This window comes from Aedes albopictus, chromosome 1 (genome assembly GCF_035046485.1).
Source record: "Aedes albopictus strain Foshan chromosome 1, AalbF5, whole genome shotgun sequence".
Classification (NCBI taxonomy): Eukaryota; Metazoa; Arthropoda; class Insecta; order Diptera; family Culicidae; genus Aedes; species Aedes albopictus.
Genome location: NC_085136.1, coordinates 147945495 through 147962705, shown reverse-complemented (window position 1 = coordinate 147962705; position 17211 = coordinate 147945495). Strand labels below are relative to the sequence as shown.

General features: G+C 44.6%; 1 protein-coding gene across 3 annotated transcripts in view; it reads right to left on the bottom strand.

Annotated features, from left to right (window-relative positions):
- The window catches only part of LOC109421875 (runt-related transcription factor 2), a 224463-nt gene that overhangs the window by 173641 nt on the left and 33611 nt on the right, over nucleotides 1-17211 (bottom strand). Inside the window, exon 1 of one of the 3 annotated variants that reach the window (XM_062845567.1) lies at nucleotides 1528-3091. The exons of the other annotated variants lie outside the window; for them this stretch is intronic. The gene's annotated coding sequence lies outside the window, so the exon portion shown is untranslated. Of the gene's footprint in view, nucleotides 1-1527; nucleotides 3092-17211 lie in introns of those variants that run through there. 3 annotated transcript variants of the gene reach the window in all.

Below are 17211 nucleotides of genomic sequence, written 5' to 3'. Positions count from 1 at the left end.
ATAATGGCCCATATCTATAACAACTGAGCAAATTCAACAAAAAAAATGGTACGGAAGGTGTTGCGTACCATCTACGGCGGAGTGCAGATGAAAGACGAGCTTGGAGAAGGTGAATGAACTACGAGCTGCATCAGCTGCTGAGAGAACCAATCATCGTCCACACCACGAAAATTGGGAGGCTACGGTGGGTGGATCACGCCATAAAGATGACGGATGGCAACCCGACTAAAATGGTTCGTGCAGCAAAATAGGTGGGTCGATCATGGTGGGACGATTTGCGTACTCTTTGCAGAATTCGGAACTGAAGACGCACAGCCATGGACCGAGTCGAATAGACGACTCCCTACAGCAGAGGATACTCAGGCCTTAGAAGTAGGGTAAGGTAAGTAAACAAAAAGTTGTTCAACAAGTTTTCTAGAAATGACATTTCCTACAACTTTTCTGAAGACATAAACACGTTATCTTCACTTATGTACACATTACTATCAGCTTTAAAAAGAAGGTTTCTTACATACCAAACAACCTCATCTAAGACAAATCTCTTAAATCAAATTTTCAGGTTCAAAATTATTATGGTTACGAACTTGGGCCTTCGGAAACAGTGTGCACCGCAATTATCATCGGAATAACTCTGAAACGAGGTGGCCCTTGTTTCCAAACAATTCGTTTATGAAAAAAAATAATTATTTTTCAGTTCTCTGTATACTGAGGCTGATACCGAGCAGCCGAGAATAAGCTATAAAACAACGACAATTGTAAGAACTATAAAGCGATACTTTGCTTTGAAAATAACCATTTAAATCAATCTTTGCGGTAACCCGAGCAGAAAAGTATAACAACTGAATAACATATCAAGACATTACTTATAAATACCACTAAACCTCGATATACCCTTCGTTAGGCTGTAACAAGAGGCAAAATAACAAAAACAAATACCATAATTTTGTGTAAATAACACCTCGAGAATAACAAGTCTTGTTATTTCAATAATGAATGCATACCTAACATTTGAAGTGCTGTATTTATTATCCAGTAGGTATTGAATAAAAAAGTTATAACATTTCTTGTTATTCAAATGTTCCTTTGATCGATAGCTCTATGTTATAATACCAAAACTTGTTTTCACTATAAATTAATAAATACCACATTAATACCAAACTCTGCACAAATACTTCTAATTGTTATTGTGATAATCTTCTAAAATTTCGTAGAACTACAAAGCAATAACAATTTTAGGCTATATACCTTAGGATGTTCGTCGCATGGTATTTGTAAGGTACCCTTCTGCTCTGGAAGCCCTTCAGAATACCACCGCACGCAACTGAAAATCAGAATAGCGAATAGGGAAGCAACTGACTAAATTCAGCTACAGTTGTAAACTGAAAGTTAACCCAATCTAAGATGTCCTGAATAACCTTATTACCAAGATTCTTTTGAACTGAACATCGATGTATGGGACATTATGTTTTATTTCGTTTGTCAATTATAGCTAGAAGTTCAAGTTAATCTACAGTTTCTAGTGCGTACCTGGAGATTTTATCCTATCGACAGATATTATCCACAAAACAACCAGCACTAGTGTATCACCAAACAGTTTAATTAACTGCAAAACTCTATTAGCCTAACCGTTCTCCACGAAAATAGAATCTTTTACCAAGCACTCTCATTCACCGGAAAACCCCAAACCCAGGTTCACCATATGATGATCACAAATAACCAATCACTTGTAAAGCCTCAACTTCGGTCTTCGTCTGGCGGCTTTTCGGTTACACTAGCCACCAAACCACGCTGGTAGGCATACCATGCTCATCAATGGCCATCATTCTGCTGCCTAATTGAAAGGGTTCACCTCACTGGCTCTCGGTGAGCGCAAACACTGGTTCCGGGCGGATGTAAAAAGTCAAATATCCTTCCGAATCTTCAGCTGCGAACATATCGTACCTATGCAAATACACACACGCGCGCGGTCTCGCGATAATTCTCAACCTTTCAGCCCGAGATCCATGGCTTACTTTCGAACGACCATCACACCGTCGTCGTACTGAACCGGCCGGATGGCCGAGTATCGATAACGTTTATTTACTGATTACCGTCGTTCACCGTTCCGATGTTGGACGTGGGTACGGCTACGGTGTATGACCCATGCCGCCATAAGCTTAGGAAAGGCGGAAAAACTTTCAACAGACCGGACACACACTCACACACGCGATGCACTACACAACGGACTACCACATCATTTTGCGTGTTCGGCACCTCGTGCGGAATGTTCGACCGTCGATTGCCCGCGTCGCGACGCCACTCTACGGCGCGGTGACTTTGAGATGCAAGCCGCGTACGAAACTTCCCAGACCAGCCGACCAACCTGGGGACCACTACGTTATAGTATAGCTGAACGTCGTCGTCCTGTACGTCGCCGGGAAGAAAGAGCCAAACCAAACCCAACCGACCGATCTGTGGTGTGGTGAGATAGTGCGGACGGATCCTGAAACTGGCTGCCAGCAAGGTCTGGTTTGTGCTCTGTGGCGGAATTAGAACATTTCCTGCTCCACCCTTCTCCGGTTGCTGGTGCGTTTGGTTGGCCATGGCCACCATAACTCCTTCGCGCCATATAATCAGAGCGGGCAAAAAGTGGCAGCCACACAGCCGCACATATGTGTGTTTAGCAAAGAAACCAAGGAACACGGAGACGACGACGACGGAGGCAGCACCTTTAGGTGTAATACAGAGCGAGAGGCACCCAGTGTATGCGGCAAAAGAGAACGAACGACACAGATCCGCTGGCTGGCTTGGGGGGCCCTGGGGGTGGATAGTGCGAGCGAGCGAGAGAGAGCGCACCGGCGACTGAGTGAAAAACCATGCGGTGGAAAACCCCTAATTTCTCTCCTTGGTTCCTTCGAGCGATTTTCTCAGCTGAGCTCTGTCGTCGTCGTCGTCGGATGAGGATGTTGTTGCCACTGCTGGCTGGCTGGATGACGGTAATGATGATACTCGTGTGAAGGGTTGGGGCACGTGCCATTGCCTGTCTCTACAGAGTTAGGAAGCTGGATATGTATCGTTGCATTATAGAATATCATCATCATCATTGCCGTTGTTTTTGTTATTGAAGTTTTAGCAATCATTGATTTAACTTGCTTGGGATTGTAAAATCTTTTCTTATTTATATGTTAATGATATTTTATCGTTTGTTCTTTACTCAAGTATCCGAACCAAACTATTGAATTGATCAAGCGCAATGACTTGACTGGATAACTGATTGTTTTTTTTTTTCACTGACTTGCACAGTCTAGAGGATCAAAACATATAGTTTCATGCGGCCCGACTTTTCGGTATTTTGTACTGGAATTTTTTCAAGGGTGAAATTGTCTATCACTTTTTTTGTTTTTATCTATTACCACTTTGCGTATTTGGAACATAGAGGATGGAATCTTACGGAAACCTTGAGTTAATATGAAAGCACTTCCGACTCACCTATCTGTCGTATACTAGATATTGATTCTGAAAATAACTTCCGAGAATCTTCTACAAATAACCGGGTAACTCCAGGCGCATTCGCGAAGAAGCGCATCTGCAATAACCACCAAACTAGTACTATTGAACGCGTATCTTGCATGCAGGGTCATTAGAGTGCTATCTCAGGGATCTTTGCAACCGACAAGATACGGTCGACCTCTCCTTCCGGAAGACAAACTGGTTACGCGAGAGACTATCTACACCCTCGGTGTGCCTCAACATTCTATAGAGGATGATCTTTTCGAACATTACCCCGCCATTTCGATCAAGCATATTGGTCTATATGCCGACGGGTTTCCGGGTGATTTCCCTGCCTTTGGCAGTAGAACCAGGCTCTGCCGTTTCCAAACTTTTGGGAAAACTCCCTATACCATGGGTTACTGCACAGAAGACCTGGACATACTGGGAGCCTCAGCAATAGCTACTTTTAGGGCCAGGTTTGGAACTCCGTCCGGACCTGGGGTCCTCCAGGACTAGCATCATGGCGAGGAAAAAGCCCCTAGATGATCCCCTCCAACATCTCTGGAGATTGCTCTGTAGGAGCTCCTCTTAGTACCAACATTATCCTGATCGACATCTAGCATGACCAGTATCTCTAGCAGGATTTGACTCCGCTGGTTCGTGAAACGGCTTCCCCATTCCACGGCTCAGGCTTCAGGCTTCAGAAAAAGACCTCGTTTACTTTGGTGACCACGAAGCCCTCGTAAATAGCAGGCACCATCTCCTGAACGGGGTATTTATCTGTCGTTCATATTTCCGCTTTTTCCGGACCCATCCGCGACACAATTACCGTTGCCGGCGGGTACACGATATGGGTACGCTATGATGGTGATATCCATTCCCCACTCAGTGTAACCAAACGGTAACGGTTCAGATGCGTTACCTACACTGTGATTTGTCCGATACGACTTTCCTGAAGGCTGGGCGTGGGCACCTTGGACTATCCGTTGGGTGTTTGTTGTTCGAGGATTTCCCGGAACAAATCAAACACCTTGGTGAACTCGTGCAGCCTTGTGCCTTGTGGCCTCCGCCGCCACATGGCCTATACAGTTTGTTCCTGTCTCATGACTTGTGTCTTGATTCCAGAAGCCTGAAGCAAACTTCCGGAGGTTTGTGCAAGGTCAGTCGGCTCACTGCCCAGCCCACTTTGAGCTTACCTACTCCAACGGACTTATTTACGTCCATCACATGTAGCTGTATTACCAAGACTACTTGTGTGCCTGTTGGGCCCTTCCGTAGCCGAAAGGCTGCGGTGGTCAGCTGCACCTCGCACTCTTGCTGCAGTTCCATGACGAGCTCTTCCGCGTTAGTGATCTCGTCTAGGTTTTTCACCTTCAGAGTCGCCTCCGCTGTAAGAGCCCTTACCTCGACCACTTCGTCCAGATTGATTGATTGATTTGTCTTTATTAAAGAGACTTTCAGCCCTTGGCTGGTTCGTCTCCTCAACTTGGCATCGCTTCGCATCGCCTTTCAAGATGTCCGAGTACTGTTCTGTCTTGATGACTACCGAGTAAGGTGGCCACACTTATATGAAAAACAAAAATTGCGAAAAATGCCAAGTCTTACCTCCTAAGTCAGTTGTGTTGGACTCCCAGAAGCTACGTTCAAAATTTGAGCAAAATCGGTTGAGCCTAAGGGGGCGCTCAAAACGCTTGAAGTTTGTATGGGAAAACTTGGCCAAATGTATGCAGAAATTTTAAGTTTACGAATTTTGCCGCTAGGTCGCGCTGTAAGCGTTCAATAAATAAACCCTTTGGTATTATTGAAGGTGACTATATGCCAAACAACTTTGTCGAAGACCGCAAAGTGATCCGACGTCTGTGTAAAAAGTTATACCCTAGGAAAAGTGAGGATAAACTTTATTATCGTTTTTCCAATACATGTAAAGGAATAATATCAATAATGAAATCTCAATACTTTGCCTCACTTTGCCTAGGGTATAACTTTTTTCACAGCCGTCGGATCACTTTGCGGTCTTCGACAAAGTTGTTTGGCATATAGTCACCTACTATAATACCAAAGGGTTTATTTATTTAACGCTTACAGCGCCACCTAGCGGCAAAATTCGAAAACTTAAAATTTCTGCATACATTTGGCCAAGTTTTCCCATACAAACTTCAAGCGTTTTGAGCGCCCCCTTAGGCTCAACCGATTTTGCTCAAATTTTGAACGTAACTTCTGGGAATCCAAAACAACTGATTTAAGAGGTAAGACTTGGCATTTCTCGAAATTTTTGTTTTTCATATAAGTGTGGGCCACCCTACTACCGAGTCAACTTTCTCACGCGCTTGGCACCTTCTCTTGGGCCTGTCCATAAACTACGTAGACTCTTAGGGGGGATTTGAGGGTCTGGCAAAAGTCTCCGCCCATACAAATTTCAAAAGTTTTGAATGGACAAAAGTCTACGAGGGAGGGAGGGGGGTCTGAGATGACCAAAAATGAGTCTACGTAGTTTATGGACAGCGCCCTTCTACATTTTCTTGATTCGGCGTCCTTACTCTCCTCCTCTTGATTTTCCCTACTCTGTGCTTGCTGAGGGCCTGACAACGGTCGCAACCCCTTGTCCCCTTCCATCTGGGACGGACCAGTCTTTTTAGGTCCACCGCCTAGCCTTGCGAATAACGCCAGCAAGCTCCTCACCTGGCGGCTGCTTCACCTGCTTCTCATCCGTGCTTATTAAAAGCTGTCGCATCCGTCAGTCTTTTTGGGCTACCTGCGAAAGCGAAGGCCTCGCCTCTACCACTACCACCGGTACTTGTTTGTTTTTAACTTGATTTTATAGTTAATCCCACGAGTTGCACGGGAAAAGGGGTCCACCACGCCAGAGCCCTGCAATAACGCGGTAAGGAATGAAATACTGTAAGGGGGGTGGGAGGGGGGGGGGGGTCAGGTATCACACAGGCCCTCAATCACTCATTCCTCGGCACGGGTCGCTTGGCACCTTGAACTGGGGTTAGTAGTTATTTTCTTAATGACTCGCTGAAGGGGGTCGGTCGTCAAGCCCCTGGACTACCGTCCCTGCTGCCCCTTTTTTTTCTAAACCATAGGGGGAAAATCTGCTCAACAAATACCCTTACAGATTAAGGGGGTTAAGGCCGTCTTCTACAAAAGCCAGGACTACTCTCTTCTCGAACCACTAAAACACATTCCTATGGTCGCCAAACCCTTCATTACTCCGGAACCACCAAGAAGGCATTGCTTCAGAAAGGGGCTATTGCACATCGCTCTCTCAAGGTTAGTTGCGTAGCCTGCAGCAACGAACATCGATGACTCGCTTTGGAGAGTCCATCATGGTAGCATGCTGGCGCTTAGCCAGTTTCCCGAGTGGCCCTCACCACTCCCTTTGTCCTCGGAAGTCGAACAGGGTTAACCCCGCCCTCGCCCAACTGCTTGGCAGACATCAGGAACTGATGCCAACGTGCAACCCGATCTGACCTGCCCGCAAAGGAAGGGTATCTCTACCCTTCAGACCCTATCAGCTGCACCAGAAGGTTGCGGACAGCAGGGTCTCCACCTGTGTTGCCGCTGGGCACACTGCCTCTCGACAACTGCTGAATTGTACCGTGTCAGATAAACCCTAAAAACGTTAAAACAATAGGACTACACTTTGACATGCAAATGAGTGGAGTTAGAAGAGTCAAGTGCGATGATGAAGCGAATGGTGCACACAAAGTGCCTCGCTAGGTGATTATTTGCGTAGATCTTATAGTTATTTGAATTACCTATTCTAACTAAAACCGATAGTAAATAGTTAATTTAGAAGAGGACTTAAAGTATAGTATTGATTAAAACTATTTATTTACAGTTCGAAGTGATTTGGAGTACGATAGTATACGTTGTGTCGGGAATAGGAATGAATTTCAGCTAAACACCGAAAGTGTAAGTGCCCGGTAGTAAATAAGTTAAAATTCTATAATAAACTTATTGCCTTTGCAGTTTAAAGCTGCACAGTACCATAACTACAACTATGTGTATTGTATTGCTGACAACCCGGTGTAAACCGATCATTTTGAGCATATTCCCCGCCAACAACCTGCTCCGACCCTTGCCAGGGACCCCTTTGTAACCGCGGGCTCGGATCCAATCCAGTAGACCGACGCCACGACAGTACCACTACCGGTACTTCCTCTCCGCGGCCACTTAATCGCTGTAAGGGTTGGTCCCGACCGCAGAGCACCGGTATGACCTACGAAGCCGACTCCGAACCCCTGGACCACCTCTTGTACTGCATCTGAACTAGCCATTCTCCGAGTCCACGCGCCACCTTCTCTGTAGCTCCCAGACGATATGGATAATAGCCGTTGAAACCAAATTGTCCGGAGTTGTGTCCTCCCCGCATGTGGCAAGCATGCGGTCACGCATTGTGTGAAAACGCGGGCACACGAACAAAACGAGTTCCGCCGTTTCCTCTAAACCATTGCACACTGGGCATTCGGGAGAATCTGCATGCCCAAAACGGTGTAGATACTGTCGGAAGCAACCATGACCAGAAAGGACCTGTGTCAGGTGGAATGTAACTTCCCCATGGCGCCTATTAATCCAACTATCTACCCTCGGTATCCTTTGGTGGAACTGTCCCACGTGCGCTGCCCTTTGACCATAGAGGCCATCCTGGCAGTCCTGCTTATGCCTCTTGTGCCGCGCATTTTGAAGCACTCCATGTCCTCACTGATAAGGATGCAGAAAGGCACCATACTAGTAATGACGCAAAGAGCGTCGTGTAACACGGTACGGTACGCGCTCGCAACCCTCAGGCACATTAGCCTGTAAGTACTTTCCAGCTTCCGTCGGTAGCATTTAGTACTTAGCGCAGTGCCCCACGCCGGGCCGCCATACCTAAGTATGGGCGTAGCAACACTAGCCAGAAGCTTGCGCTTACTGGCGTACACCGCAGAGCTATTGGACATCATTCGGGACAGTGCCGCAATAGCTGTGGAGGCTTTGACAGGATAGTGCACTCACCTGCAATGATCTCCGCTTGCTGCTCTGACTTCCGGTTGTTAACAACCATCACCTCAGTCTTGTGGTGAGCCAGCTTCAGTTTCCTGGACCGTATCCACGCCTCCAAAACCTTGATCGAGTGGTCGGTAGTCAACTTCTCCTCCTCGATCGTTTCACCGTAGACTTCGAACGTAATGTCGTCGGCAAATCCGACAATCTCCACTCCCACTGGGTACTCTAACCTCAACTATTCGTCGTACATGACACTCAGCGAAAAAAAACTAGCGAAATTCATCGAAATACCTTATGAAAATTTGCTATAAGTAATTCTTATGGATGACATAAGAATACCTTATGAAAATTGATCGTGCTTGCTATGACAAATTTCATAAGATAGACTTATGAAAAGAACAAAAAAATCTTAAAATGATGCAGACTGGATTCGATCCATGAACGTCGGGATCACCGAGCCCATGTTTTATCCACACGACTACCGACGCTTGAGAATACCATGCTGCTAAACATGAATAAAAGCCAAGTTGTAGGACGATTTTACGTCATAGAGTGACCTTATGAAACTCATCCGAATCATTATGAATTATTTAAAGGCCGTTTCATAAGTTGGGTCTTATGGAAACCTTAAGGTTTTTTGGCTGAGTGGACATTCCATAACACCGGACACAGGATGAAATCTTGTGGGACTCCTGAGGTTATGTGAAAGCACTTCCGACCCACCTCCGTGTCGTTAACTAGTACTCGATTCGGAAGTAACTTTCGAGAATCTTGCTCTGCTGCCCTGTGCATGGGTATGTGTGCTTGTATGTCTGTGTACTAAAAAGCCCACTTACTTTTGAGCAGAGATGCCAGATATACAGATTTTTCTGTATTATACAGATTTCTAACCTTCTTGTCTGTATGAGGTACAGAGTACAGAAAATACAGATTTTCAAAATGAGATGCAGATATCTCCAGAAAGTATAAAATTTAAAGTTATTTTCTACAAATTTATTACTTACCTTACCGGTCAGGCTAAGGCCGGGGTGGCCTCTGCTGTACATAGTAGCCGCCTCCATTCCACTCGGTCCATGGCTGTTTGTCTCCAGTTCCGCACTCTGCGTAGGGTCCGCAGATCGTCCTCCACTTGGTCGACCCACCTAGCTCGCTGCGCTCCACGTCTTCTTGTACCGGTCGGATGGCTCTCGAGAACCATTTTAGTCGGGTTGCTATCCGACATCCTGATGACGTGACCCGCCCACCGTAGCCTCCTGATTTCGCGGTATGGACGATGGTTGGTTCTCCCAGCAGCTGATGCAGCTCGTGGTTCATTCGCCTTCTCCAAGTCCCGTCTTCCATCTGCACTCCGCCGTAGATGGTACGCAACACCTTCCGTTCGAAAACTCCAAGGGGGCGTTGGTCCTCTGCACGTAGGGTCCATGTTTCGTGCCCATAGAGGACGACCGGTCTAATCAACGTTTTGTAGATGGTTAACTTCGTGTTACGGCGAACTTTATTCGATCGTAGAGTTCTGCGGAGTCCAAAGAAGGCACGATTTCCTGCCACAATGCGCCTCTGAATTTCTCTGCTGGTGTCGTTGTCGTCAGTCACCAGTGAGCCCAAGTACACGAATTCTTCAACCGCCTCGATTTCATCACCGTCGATATGAATTCGAGGTGGCGGGCGCGGTGATTCCTCCATGGAGCCCTTTGCCATCATGTACTTTGTCTTCGACACATTAACGACTAATCCAATTCGCCTGGATTCACTCTTTAGTCGGATGTACGTTTCCGCCATCGTCTCAAATTTACGAGCAATAATATCAATATCATCGGCGAAACCAAGCAGCTGAACGGACTTCTTGAAAATCGTCCCACTCGTGTTTATCCCCGCTCTTCTTATTACACCCTCCAAAGCAATGTTGAAGAGCAAGCACGAAAGACCATCACCTTGCCGTAACCCTCTGCGAGATTCGAAGGGACTCGAGAGTGTCCCTGATACTCGAACTACGCACATCACTCGATCCATCGTCGCCTTGATCAACCGTATCAGCTTATCCGGGAATCCGTATTCGTGCATAATCTGCCATAGTTGTTCTCGATCGATTGTATCATACGCCGATTTGAAATCGATGAACAATTGATGTGTTGGCACGTTGTATTCGCGGCATTTCTTCAACACCTGGCGGATTGCGAACATCTGTTCCGTTGTAGCGCGTTCACCCATAATATTGCTGATATTGCTCCACGAACTCTCTTGCAACCGGTGATAGACGGCGGCATAAAATTTGAGAGAGTATCTTGTAGGCAGCGCTCAGTAGTGTGATCGCGCGGTAGTTCCCGCAATCCAACTTGTCGCCCTTTTTGTAGATGGGACACACGATACCTTCCATCCATTCCTCCGGTAATACTTCCTCCTCCCAAATCTTGGTAATGACCCAGTGTAGTGCTCTCACCAGTGCTTCTCCACCGTATTTTAGAAGCTCGCTTGGTAGTTGATCTGCTCCAGCGGCTTTGTTGTTTTTCAACCGGCCAACCTCCTCCTCAATCTCTTGAAGGTCAGGGGCCGGAAGTCTTTCGTCCTGTGCACATACTCCTAGATCTGTTACCACGCCACCTTCGGTACTTGCAACGTCGCCATTGAGGTGCTCATCGTAATGCTGCCGCCACCTCTCGACCACCTCACGTTCGCTCGTGAGAATATTCCCGTGATTATCTCGGCACATGTCGGCTTGTGGCACAAAGCCTCTGCGCGAGCGGTTCAGCTTCTCGTAGAACTTTCGTGTGTCCTTAGCGCGGTACAGCTCTTCCATCGCTTCGCGATCTCGTTCTTCCTGCTGGCGCTTCTTCATCAGGAAGACTGAGTTCTGCCTGTTCCGCGCCTGTTTGTAACGTGCCTCATTCGCTATCGTACGGTGTTGCAGCATTCTCGCCCATGCTGCATTCTTCTCGTTTTTCAACTGTTCACATTCGCCGTCGTACCAGTCGTTTCTGTGATTCGGAGTCGCGAAGCCTAGTGATGTAGCCGAGGTACTACCTATGACGGATCGGATGTCCCTCCAGCCATCTTCAAGTGTAGCTGCGCCAAGCTGCTCTTCCGTTAGTAGGGCCACTGCTAACTGCTGCGCGTAGTCTTGAGCCACTTCTACGTTACGAAGTTGCTCGATGTTGAGCCGCGGCGTTCGACTTCGACGTGTGGTGATAACTGTCGCAAGTTTTGAGCGCATGCATACAGCGACTAAGTAGTGATCCGAATCTTTATTCGCACTGCGGTATGTGCGGACATTGGTTATATCCGAGAAGAATTTACCGTCGATTAGAACGTGGTTTTCTGTTTGATGGTCGGGTGATCTCCAGGTGGCATTGTGGATATCTTTGCGGGAGAAGAAGGTGCTTCGGACTACCATACCACGGGAGACTGCAAAGTTTACGCATCGCTGCCCGTTATCATTCGATACGGCGTGCAGGCTGTTTCGCCGATTACCAGAATGTACATTTCCTCCCTTCCTACCTGCGCGTTCATGTCGCCGACAACTATTTTCACGTCACGCGGCGAGCAACCATCGTATGTTTGCTCTAACTGCGCGTAGAACGCTTTTTTCTCGACAAATTTAATAAAAACTGAATTGGTTGCAGCTAAAATTCAAAAGAACTGATGAAAATTTGCATATTTTCATACATGGTTTAGAAAAATAAATACCAGTTTAAGTGAAAAACCGCCAAAAAGTAGTACATTTATGTTAGTTTCTATTGAAATCTACGACTTTCGGTGTCTGCTTTACCCTCAAATCAGTATTGATACACATTTTTGATGAAATAATCTGGCACCTCTGCTTTAGAGGAACTCTTCGTGTTGCCGATAGGTACTGCTCAGCGACGCTGACGTAATGGTTGGTTCGACGAGGAGTGCCAACGAATGACGAACGAAAAGAATGCCACCAGAAGTAGAATACTAGTGACCGGTACATGGCTCAGCAGGGAGTGGTACACGGTGGCAAAAGCAGCCAAGAAACGAATCTACCGCACTAAAAAACGGCAGTATCAAAAGAGTGTGATTGCTGAAGTGCAGGAAATCATGGGCAGAAACTATTTGTGGAGGTTTATGCAACTATCAATGGAGCGCGGCACAAGGCTGCACCGGTGCCTACCATGTGAAGGCCCTTAAAGAGCTGACAACAGCAAGGCTGCTGGGAAGGACGAGATCCCGGTCAATCACGGAAGCACGGAAGCGAGCAGCTATTGATCATGCGGGAGAAATTTGGAAACTTCGGAAGTCAAAACTTGGGCGAAGTTCGGCGTCAGCATTCTAATTTGTGGTTCGCCAACGCATAAGAATTGTCTGTGTCGGTGACGCTCCAATTAGAATGCCGAAGTCAAAACTTCGGCGTACTATTGTTGGTGATAATTGATTTTACATATCGACTTCGGTCTAAAATAAATCAATATGTACAACACTTCAATCACGCCACCAGATTATTGTTAAGATTTGGGAGGATGAAAAATTGCCTACCAGCTAGTTACCCGAGCAAAGGCTGATAGCAAATTGAAAACTAATTTTGATGTTGTGATATTGCAAATTTTGATAACTCAGGTTGTTGTCGTTTTGGTCGTTTTAACGGTTAAAACATCAAAACTGAGAGCAGAAAAATGTTCCTGTGACAGCAAATTGAAAACAATTCCTGCTATCGATGATAGCAAATTGATAACTGTTTTTGTTATCAGCGCAAGAATAATTAAAAATCGTTAAATATTGAGTTATTCGGTTGTTATCAAACCATAAATGCAATAATATAATTGCACTCATGACATATCCCTAGAATTTCTTTACATAGTTTACTAAAAGGTTTAAAACTAATCTACCACTTAATATTTACATTAATTTAATGACAGCAAACCGAAAACAAAATTTGAAATCAAAATAAATAAAGATAAACTTATATCAAAATGTGATATCAATTTGTTGTTGAATACAAATCATGTTTTCGACTTGCTGTAATTTTGTTGTTGGACTCTGCTCGGGTAGATGGCCTCATATGCCCAATCTACAAAAAAGGGAACATACTAGAGTGGGCCAATTACAGAGCGATTACCCTTTTAAATTTGCCATATAAGATACTGTGGCGTGTCCTGTTCAACAGACTGAAACCTCTTGTGGAGTCCTTCATCGGCGAATACAGGCTGTTTTCGTGAGGGCCGATCAACAATGGCTCAAATGCTTAACCTGCGGATGATCCTAGATAAATATTGGGAATATAACTAGCAGACTCACCATCTGCTCATTGATTTTAAAGCGGCATACGATTCAGTGAAAAGATATGATTTTTAACAGATAATGTTGGAACATGGTTTTCCGGCGAAACTATTAAGGCTTATACGCGCAACGCTGGAAGTATTAGAATCGCAGACGATGCTGTTTCAAATTTGCTGTTCAACATTGCACTCGAAGGAGCGACACTATCCCCGAGAAAAGGCGGATAACAAAGAGATATCACTTTGATAGTAAACTGTGTTAATGGTGTTATCATTTTGTTATTTTTGTTATAATAAATATTTTGCAATTGATGATAACCAGATTATAACAAATTTAGTTATTGATAATTTTGGTCTATCGCGATAACATAAAAATACTAAATGATATGAAAATACTTTATCAGTTTCCAAACGGATAATTCAAAGGTTTTTCTCAAACTGAGAGTCTGATGAACCTCGAATCTAAAAATAGATCCCACTTAACACCTTCAATGCAACTGTAGTACGAAAGCATTGCTTTCAATTACTCTCACTCTCACTGAGTCCCGTTGGTATAGGGGCTATCGGCTGCGATCGTCAATCACTCGATCAGGGTTCAAGACCCGCTGGACGCAATAATTGAAAACATGGGTTTGTAAGTTATAAGAAACTTTTTTCAATTGCTGACGATGTCGGTAAAGTAGATTTTTCCTATTTTCATCGATAAAACAGCTCTAAATGATAACTAATTGATAACAAAACCAGTAATCAATCAGCTGTATTTTTTCATGTTGATAACCAAATGCAATGTTGAACAAAATATTGTATAACACAATTAGTTATCAACTTGAACTCAATGATAACTCCACTTCTTATCATGTTGGTATTCGAGAAGTAAATTTGAGTTATCATTTTTGTTATGTCGGTTCTTAATTCAAAATAAATGATAACAAACTCAATTATCAATCGAATGATAACCAGGTAATAGAACTTGTTTTCATTTTGTTATTCTCCTTTGCTCGGGTCATCACACGGTTGCACTTGCTCCTCGGCTTTGCTGACGATATTGATCTCATTTGCGCCAATCGTAGGGCAGTGGAAGAAGCTTATGCTCATCTAAAGAGAGACAACGAGGATATGCTTGATGATTAACTCTACGAAGACCAAGTACATGATAGCGGGTAGAGATAGAGGCAGACCTAATGGTGTTAGTGCTGTGGTAGTGATTGATGGTAATGTGTATGAAGTTGTTGCAGAGTTTGTTTATCTTGGAACACTTGTGACATGTTACAATGACGTTTCTCGTGAAGTAAAAATGCGTATTTCAGCTGTGTAAAGACCCTTTTACGGATTGCGTAACCAGCTTAGGTCTCGTAACTTGCAAATGCCAACGAAATTCGCTCTATATAGGAAGACGCTGATTCTTCCGGTTGCCCGCTACGGTCACGAGCCGTGGACGTTAAAGCAGGTAGACCGAAAAGCTTTCGGAGTCTTCGAGCCCGAAGTATTACGGACAATTCACGGTGCGAAGGAATAAAATGAAGTGTGGTGCAGAGGTATGCTATTAAAAATCATTTGGATCGCATCGGTCTAGATGTCTAGGTGTATGACATATCCAAGTAGGTGGCTCCCAATTCAAGATACAATGAGGTACAGTTACAGGTGGCGCGGATAAACGTTGCGTGCCAATAACTGTCTCTTTTGTGCTGTCGTTCATTGTTCTAGTGACGTCCATATTTGAGTTGCATAAGATCAACGGTTGAACAAAAAAGACAATAACTGGCACGCAATGTGTATCTGCGCCACTTGTAACAGTGTTTCATTGGAATTCGGATCGACTGTAGAATCTACTGTTTTCGGGTGGCTTTTCAGTCTAACAATTAGTCAAGACAAGTGTCCATTTCTTTTTGTATGGAAGAAGCTGGTCAGGTTTTTAGTTTTCATATGTTTCGAACGACTATCTATCAACGCCATCGCGAAACCGGATGCGGTGTCCAGCGCAAAGCTTCTTGCAATATACGAGGGACGGCGCAAGTTTATATCCACTGAAGAAGTCCGAGTCCAATAGACGAAACGTCGGAATTAAACAAGTAGTACTTGTCTAACTAATTGCTAGACTGAAAAGCCACCCTTAAACAGTGTACCTTATTGTTTAAGATGGGGGTTATTTTATAAAGATTTCGGCTCTTAACTAATGATATATATATATATATATGTAAAACTGGTATTGTGAAGAGAAGAAGTGGAGTGGACCTGATGTGATGGGTAAAGCACGTGCCTATCACGCCGAGGACCTGCGATCGAATCTCCTTCCCGACGAACTCACAAAATCTGAGTTCTTCATTCCGATGGAATGTAAAAGCGTAGGTTCCGAGATGAACTAGCCTTGAGCTAAAAACCTCGTTAATACAGATAAAAAATATGAAGATGCTAAGAGTCCAAAAATCATGGCTTAAATTCACGATAACGGACAGAATCCCAAGATAAAGCTCAAAATTCAAGATGACGACTGCTTTAGGCGCTGTTCATAAACTACATAGACTAGCTTTCGTCATCTCAGAATCACCTTTTCCTTCGTACAATTTCGGCAACAAAAAGTTTTGAAAATTTGGATGGACCGAAGGCTTTGACCAGACCTCCACCTGCCCCGTGAAGTATTCAATTCATATCTTTACGTTGAGTTAGTTTCAGATTACTTTTTTAGGTTAAGGTTATAGTGGAATAACATCGCGTTAGTAGGATAAAGATGCATTGTAAAAAGATACATCCAAACGTTCTATTTTGAATAATTTAACTTCAGTTCGCCTGATTTTCGAGAATGCATCTACTGTTGAACATCGCAGATTGGGCGACGGCATAAAATTTTAATATCATCACCAGCATACACTTTCGGCTCTAGCTGTCAGCAGCAGGAGATTTACGATGACAAACGTTGTTCACAACACAAACCCGGATAGCAGCAGCACCACCACCATACTCTACAACTAAGTAAAACTTCAAGAAAATGGAAAACCGCAGGCAGTAGCACACATGAAAATTTCACCCGACAAAGCGCTGTGTGCTTTGTCGCATTGAAGCCGGAACAAGGGAACATTGTATTAGAGCTATCGTCGTCGCCGTCGAACCATTTGCAAACCAAGAGGGCAAGACCTTTGGCCGTGAGAAGTGGATTACAAAAGACGTTTTGTGTTTTAAGTTAGCGTACTCGGGAGGAAAGTTTTTGGAGTTATTATGCTGTTGAGACGAAAAAGGTTATTATGCGTGTGTGTTTGCGGTGAAACAAGTTCGTGCTTCAGTTAGTGACACGCGTCGTGCTATTCGCCGCTCCCGTTGGGTTGGTGTTGGAAAGAAGCGCAAAGGACGTTCCAAGCCGGCCTACAAACCGTTTCACGACAACAAGAGTCACTCAACCATAAAACGATCTGTTTTTAACTCGTTAACGAGATAATTAGAGGGTGCTGTTTACATGATTTATGATTTTTGAGTGAGCTCAAACGTACACTCCGTTTGTTGGTTGCTTGGTGAGCGACACATGTGT